An 8179-nucleotide genomic window follows, 5' to 3' on the forward strand; every position below is an offset into this window, starting at 1 on the left:
TGAAATTTGATCTAACAAAGAAAGTTCTTTTCTCGCTCAAAGCACTGCTTGACCCCGGCTCCTAAATCCTCTGTGTAAAAGGGATCTGGAAATCCTGCTCGGGGCTTGGTTTTTGGACAGAAGTCCGCCAGACCTGGCCAGTAGTAATAAAATTCCTTCTCAGAAGAGTCTTGCGTCCTGGTCCTCAATACCACGATCACCGACTTCTCTCAGCTGCCACACATGAGGATACCTCCCAGCCCCTAGCCTTCAGGCCTTCCCACTGAGACCTAGCGTTGTGATCAGAGACAAGCTGTCCCTGCTGTGTTCTGTCTGAACTCCTCATCCACAAGATCTGTGAGCATAATAATACGGTTGCTTAGGCAATTACAGTTTGGAGTGATTTGTTTTGCTGCACTATTAACTGGAATAGTAAAACATTGGACTCAAATCTCCAAGAGAAAATGCAGGAGAAAGAAACTGGGTGGTGGTAATAGTAGTACTAATAAAAATGAGCATTTATTCGGTCTATGCATTCTATATGTTTTTCAGTCCACGCCTATGAGGTAGGTGCCATTGTTGACCCCATTTTATAGAAGAGGAAATTAAAGAGAGGCTAAGGGCGATGTCGTAGCTTAACTTCCAGGCCTGAAAGGAGAGTCGGGTCTTCCTAAATAAGAAGTGCATCTCCCGCAGAAGTATTAGTTGAAGAGTTGTGGATCTGTCTACCCGCATTTTATTGGCCATATACGCTCCTTCAGTCCTTCCCGGCTTCTTGCTCCAACCAACCCCCTTTATCATGCTAACGGACCCTGTGGGTGGCCAGTGCTGATTTAGGAAGCTTTCCCCTGAATGATTACCTGTTGTCTCTAATTCTGGTCAGAGCCCTTGGTATGTGGCTCTTGACAAGAATCTGCCCTTTTATCCCTGATGCTAATTTGAGTGATCTGGAAGTCAGAATAATTCCACATTGGTTTGGCAATATGGATTCATGACTTGCATTGGTGGCATGATGAGTGCTGACAAATAAAAATTACTTCACTTGCTTAGGTGATTTTGGAAGTGAATTATGGGGAGAGCAGCAACTCTAACTCCCAAGGGTGGCCCATTAGTATTGTGCCAAATGGCAACAGATGCTGGCAGTAAATTACAAACAGTGACTATGCAATCAGCTGTGAGCTTTTAGAGTCCAACATCTGAGGACATTTAACCACTTGCACTTCTGCCACACATGCTTTCCAAGGAGTTATTCTTTGGTTCATTTAGCTGGTCAGGACAAGGACGCTTAGGTGGAAAGGAAGCAAATAATGATTTAAATGTCTTGATCCTGGTGAGGAAGCAAAGCATTATTTTAGTGAATTCAGCATTTGAAGCTCAATACGTAATGTCCCTTCATGGCAACAAAGAACACTAAAAGCAATTTGACCTGTTCTGAAAGCTTTGCCCTGCCCCCTCATGCCCACCCCCACGAGGATTTTAAAGGACTGTACTGGATGCTTTACCAGATGGGGGAATCGGAATCCTTTAAATAGGGAGAGGAGATAATGTTCTCTGAATTTTATCAACAATCTATATTCCCCAAAAAGGACTAGAACTGCTTCCTTTATAGAACAATGTTTACTGAATGGAAATTTTATTACCTGAATATTGAATTCCAATGATACCAAGGGCATTCCTTTGTAGACAAAGGTCCTTCTAGCCAGGTTTGATTTCTATTCTTTTATTAACTTAAAGGCCATTAAACAATGCCTTTGAAATGCTGATCAAGATTTTTGATGGGTTTGACTTTTAGTTTTTTATTATTTTAAATGCCAGAATGCCAGTTCAAGCTTTTCTTTTGTGGTATCAGTTCTTTAATGTACACTTTCTCTTTTCACCTGATAGTGAGCAGAGACTTAGTCCATGGGGGAGCAGGCCTGGAAGGGCTGGGACCAGGAGCTGCAGACACTGGTGGGGCATGGAGAGAGATGGCTTCCCCCCTTGGACTCTTTACTTTCCTGTCTTCGACACTGCTTCCTCCAATATTTTTTCATCACAGCCTGAAAAACAAAGATTTCAGTACTTTAAAACCTGGTGAGGGGAACAGACATACCTCAAGTGGTTGAGCACCTGCTTCCCACATATGAGGGCCTCAGTTCAATCCCTGATACCTCCTAAAAACAACAAAACAAGCAAACGAGAAAACCAACTCTGATGGGGGGCTGATGTAGCTCAGTAGTTGAGTGCCTGCTTCCCATGTACGAGGTCCTGGGTTTAATCCCCTGTATCTCCTAAAAAACAAACAGACAAACAAATCTCACATCTAAACCCAAGAACCGCAGTTTCTCCAAACAGCAGTGCTAACATCAAGCGAACCTCATCACCTTTGGGGGCTATGCTGTGCCCCTCAGAGTGATGTGGAGGTTCTTCACTCCAGGGGGCACTGCACAGGTGCGTGGGGGCTGCTGACCTCGCTCCTCTCTCCCAGGCCGGGTGCCCGGCACTGCGTGAGTACCCACTCCATCCAAATCATGAAGGTGGAGGAGATCACAGGACCAAGAAATCCATGCAACGTCCCGTTCCCAACCCCCCCCAAAAAACAACTGGTGAAAACAAGCCACTTTTGGAGAAGGTGCCCAGAGGGCACAAATGCAGTGCCTACTTCACCCCCTGAGGCCTGCCACCCTTTCTCCCCTGTCTTGGGACAAGGAAACCCAATGGTCCATCATTGGTCCTTTACTTAGCATCACTTTAGTGACTAGATTGTGTGATGCATTCGGATTCAGGATTTGTTTCCATAAAATAATTTTCCCCTGACATCTTATTTTAAACTGCTGGGGGAGAAGGAGAGAAAGAAATGAAATACATCCAATATATACAATGAATAAAATTATATCTGAATTCACAAAACATTTGAATTTGTATTCCACTGATAGCAGATTTCTGATACCCCTTTAATTGCCTGTGACTGCTGTCCTTTGGATACTGATTAGCCATAATTTAAAATCCACTTCCTTCCTGCCTCCCCTCGCTTTTGTTGCTTCACCTAAGTGAAGTGGATGTTTTCTCTTATGAGTCTTTATTTTGCCTGTTTCCAGGGCTTCTCAAAATTAACTCCAAAGAGTTTAAAGTCCAGCCATTTGCACCACTAGGAAATGTATTTTGTTTCTCTTTGTTATCTTCTTTCTATTTTTTACTTTTTTTTTTTTTTTTTTAACCTTCAGGCCCTCCATCTCTCCTGTACTCTTTATTCTCTGGGAGTTAGAGACAGCTGCTGCTTCACTGCTTTTTACCCCTGCACTCTCAACTCCCTCCTTAGTTGCATACTAACCTAAATAGCATTTTTTCTGCTGGCTGGTACTTCTTAATCATCTCCGGTGTATGCAGCTACATATTGCTTCCTCTGATACCCTTTAACGTGGACAGGAATTGATGGGAGTCCAAGCAATGCTCCTCCAAACCAGCCCCAGACTTCCCTCTGTAGTTTGCTCCAGCAAAGTATAATTTTCAAATCTTTTCAAACATTTTTCATACATAGAATGAAAAAGTGTCAAAGATTTATTCAAATCATTATTAAAGGAATTAATAAGATGCTAAAGCTGATTCAACAGGATTTGAGTAAATGGGTAAAGATTTTAGAAAAAAAATTATAGAATAAAATTGTTGGGTTAGATACAAAACTTGTTTATGTCTTACAGGACAATAAAAGCCAATAAATTTGGGATAATCTTTCTACTAGACAAATGAAAATGTTCTGAGCTGCTTTCAGGTAGCTCTTAATGACAGATTCCCATTTGTGAAGCCCTTGCGTACAGCAGGGTACAGCATCACAAGCCGCATAAATGCAAATGAAGCCAGTGTCCTGGCCCCAAAGTAAGAAAACCTTATTTTAATAGCATGTACAAAATCCGGATGGTACAAAAGTCTAAATGTACCACACCCAGCAGAGTGCCTGACTTAGAGCAGGAACCAAATATTGATTTCCTTGAATTGATTGTGCCTCAGGCGATTTAATTGGGACTTCCAAACACATTCAGCCGTATTTCACTCTGGCAGTGGGAGAGACTGAACACCAACAGATGGCAAATTGTGTCCCCCTGCCCTGAACTCTGCTGTGGGTGCCTGGAACAGAGGAAGGAGGCAGGGCAAAAGTCTCCACTGTGGTTTTAGAAGTGGGGCTGGAATTTATGAACCAAAATGTATGCACAAGAGAAATGAGATTGGTCCTAGAGCTGGAAGTAGCTGTGAGAAACAGTTATGTGGTACCACATTTTACTCCTGAGAACAAAGAAAGCTCCTTTTTGTGAAGCTCTGCAGTACCCAGGGCTAGTACTAGTCACAAATAAAATAACAAAGCAAAGAAAGCTGTTGTCATACTCTGGTTTCTATAGGAAAACATAGAGGCTAAAACTCCTTTAAAGCCAGATAGCTTGAGTTTGAATTCTGGCTCTTTTGTTATGATCTGAAGCCAAAACATCCAGATTAAAATCCTGGCTGCTACTAAATAACCTTAGGAAATTTCCTTAACCTCTCTGTCCCTTCTATAAAATGGGGATAATCAGTGACTGTCTCATTGACTTGTATGTGTGGTGTGATCCAATGATATTTTTCTTCTATTTGGATTACTAATTGATTATTACTTACTAAATATCTTATCCTTTTCCCACTGGACTATGATACTACCTCTGAATACATCAAAAACACATACATGTGTGGATCTATTTTTTGGTTCTTTATTTTATTCCACTGGTCATCTATTCCTACACTAATACCATATTGTCTTAATTATATAGGTTTATATTAATCTTGGTATCTGATAGAACAAATTTTCAGTTTATGGTGTTGTTGTTGTTTTTTTTTCCAGGAGTATCTTAGCTATTCTTGGGTTCTCGTTCTTTGGGGTAGTTTAAAAATATCTATAAATTCTTTGACACTTCTCATTGAGAGGTGGTGTAAATGCCCCTTCCCCTTGTCACATAGCATCATTTCTGCTATATTCTGTTGTTTGAAGCAGTAACAAACCTACTCTGCAATGTAAAATTCTGGACTAGAAAAAGGACATTGGTGGGACAACAGGTGAAATTTGAAAAAGTTCTGTAGATTAGTTCATAGTATTGTATTAATGTTTATTTCCTGGTTTTGATCATTGTAATATGATTATGTCAAATGCTAACATTTAGGGAAATACCAGACCTTAGAAAAACTGTGACTGATCACCTCCCTTTTGAATTTCATATTTTGTCATTTAGGTCTGTCTTTTTTTAAAAACAAAACAAACAAACAAACAAAACACCCTACAAATCAGATAACAATATTTATTCTTTTATAGGTAATATTTGTTTGCATTTACCAATAGTTTACCAATTCTTTTGCTTATGATTCCTTCTTGCCTCTCAGTCTTTAATTATGGTATCATTTTCTTCTTTCTAAAGATGATCCTTTAGAAATTCCATTGATGTGGGTCTGTTGACAAGAAACTCTCTTAGTTTTTATTTTCGTTGTCTTTATTTCATCTGCATTTCCAAAATATAGACTTTCTTGGTGCACATTTCTAAGTTAGTCATTTTATCTCAACATTTTAAAGATATTATTCTACATTTTAAAGGTACTTATTGTTGAGATATCTGCTGTCAGTCTGTCATTCCTTTGTAAGTTTCTCTCTTTCCTCTCTGAATGCTTTTAGGATCTTTGTCCTTGATGCTCTGTAGTTTCATTACATATGGATATTTAATTTATCTGTTTCATTTACACATTATGTTCTGGATTTTCACAAACATAGCTTTCAATTTTCTGGAAAATTCTGTCATTATCTCTTCAAATATCACCATCAAGACTATATTCTTGTCTTCTGGGATTTCAATTAGACCTTCTCCTTCTACATTGCATATCTCTTCCCTTTCCTCCATTTTTTTCTGTCTCCTATGCTGCATTTTTCAGATCTATCTTCCAGTTTGCAAATTTTCTTTTCTGCTGTGTATAGTCTGCTATTCAAGTCATCCATTGAGTTTTTATTGCAACAATTATGTTTCATTTCTTTTTGGTTCTTTTTCAAATAACTTTTGTAGTCTTATTTCATGCACACTTTTGTGATTCCTTCAAATACTTTATATATGGCTTTTATACCCTATTTCTGATGTTCAATATACATAGTCCTTGTAGTCTATTATGTTTGTTTTTTCTGCTGACTTATGGTATTGTGTTTATTTTGGGTTAGTGAAACTTTATGGTGAGTTAATATTTGAGGTCATTAACTAAGTATGATTTCTTTCAGAGAATACTCGTGATGGGCTTTGTAGGGAGACAGTTACTAACCTGGCACCACCCAAGCCCCTTTTGGGTCTCAGCTGAGTCTAGGAGGCTCAGCCTCACCTATGCCTAGGTTGGGGATTGAATCATATTCCTTATAAAAGGCATGTTCAAGTCCCAATCTCTGGTCCTGTGTGTGAACCCATTTGTAACTATGACCTTTGAAGATGCTATTAGTCAAGGTGTGCCCAAAGTGAATGAAGGTGGGCCTTAATCCAATATGGCTGAAGTCTTCAGGAAACTGGAGACAGAAAGAAAAGCCACAGGGAGCAGCCAGAAGTCAATAGAACCCAGAAGAGAGAGGAAAAGACATTGCTACGACATCGCTATGTGTCAGAAAAGAAAAGGAAAAGATTGCCAGCCAACTAGAAGATACCAATCCTGGGAGGAAGCAAGCCTGCTAGCCTCTGAAACCATGAACCAATAAATTTCTGTTGTTAGGCCAACCCATTGTATGGTATTTGTTTTAGCAACCCTGTTTCACCGGATGAAACTTGTTTTTGTTTCCTAGGCTTCTCAAAGAAAATACCATGAAATGGTTCAGGCTAAACAATGGGAATTTATTTGCTTAGAGTTTTGAGACCTGAAATGTCCAAATGCCTTTTTCCTGAAGACCAGCTGCCAGCGATCCTTGGCTCCTCTGTCTTATCGCAAGGCACATGGCGGCATCTGCTGGTCTCTCTCTTCTCTTCCGGGTTTCATTGATTCCAGCTTCTCGCCTCCAGGGTTTGCTTTCTCTTGGTCTCAATTTCATTCCACTTATAAAGGACTACAGTAAAAGTTTAAAGACCGGTTCTAATTGAGGTGGGTCACATCCTAACGGAAGTAACACCATAAGAAGGTTCTACTTACAATGGGTTCACACCCATAGGAACGGATTAGATTTAAGAATATGTTTTTCTGGAGTACATATAACTTCAAACCACCACAAAATTGTAATAGAATGCCCTAGGTAGGTGACTTGCCAGACACCACTAATTCTTCTCATGTCCCACCTCCTACCCCTCTCTTCTCCCACCTATAACCATACTGAAATTCCAACAGATCCCAAAAGGTGAGGTAGAAAGTGTGACCCATGAGGAAGTGTACTATAGTCTAAAAACTGCATGATTTTCCCATTTTATATAAACAGAAATCAGGGGAATATGTGTTGGAATGGGTACAAAGATTGTGGGATAATGGTAGGAAATATAAAGCTGGATCAGGCTGAATTTATTGATTTGGTCCCACTAAGCACAGATTCTGGATTCAGTGTTACAGCTTGAGGGGTTAGAAAGAGTTCTAACAATTTATTTGAGAGGATGGCTGAAGCATGGACCAACAGGTGGCTTACATTACCCCAAAATGAAATGCCAGAACTGCCCTGGGATAAAGTAGTTGAGGGGTTCCAAAGACTTAGGAGACTGGGATGTTACAGTGGATACATCATGTACGACCTGCTCACCTGCCCTGTCCAAAGACACACTTTCACCAGGAATCAGTTTGTGAAAGCAGCTCCATCATCCCTAAAGAGCCCTGTGGTCATCCTTCTCTGTAGGTCAGATAATACTGTGGGAACTGCTGCCACTGAACTTGAAACAGTGAGAATGATCAGATTGTGGGTTGTCAGAAGCCAAGTGGTAGCACTTAATTGCTAAAGACAAGGTGGGCGTGGCTATTGTAATGGACAGCAGAGTCACAGCAATATTTGGAATTATCTGATTCGCAGAAACCTTTGGTGATGACTAGTTGACCACAGGGTACCTAAAAGTAAAACAGATTTACAGTCTACTAAATTCTTGTTTGATCTGTATAAGCAGAGGAATTCTAGGATAAGAGGAAAAAATCTAACTTAAATCATAAAAATAGAGGGTCATGACCCCTCAATCAATTCCCAGATTTGAGACAGTTTACAGACTCAAAACCCCTTAATGAA

The 8179-nt window shown here is 40.1% G+C and overlaps 1 pseudogene; it reads left to right on the plus strand.

Annotated features, from left to right (window-relative positions):
• The first annotated feature begins 2274 nt into the window (after positions 1 to 2274).
• On the plus strand, positions 2275 to 2392 carry LOC111759037 (small nucleolar RNA SNORA68; annotated as a pseudogene).
• The last annotated feature ends 5787 nt before the right edge of the window (positions 2393 to 8179 follow it).

This window comes from Dasypus novemcinctus, chromosome 12 (assembly GCF_030445035.2).
Source record: "Dasypus novemcinctus isolate mDasNov1 chromosome 12, mDasNov1.1.hap2, whole genome shotgun sequence".
Taxonomy (NCBI): domain Eukaryota; kingdom Metazoa; phylum Chordata; class Mammalia; order Cingulata; family Dasypodidae; genus Dasypus; species Dasypus novemcinctus.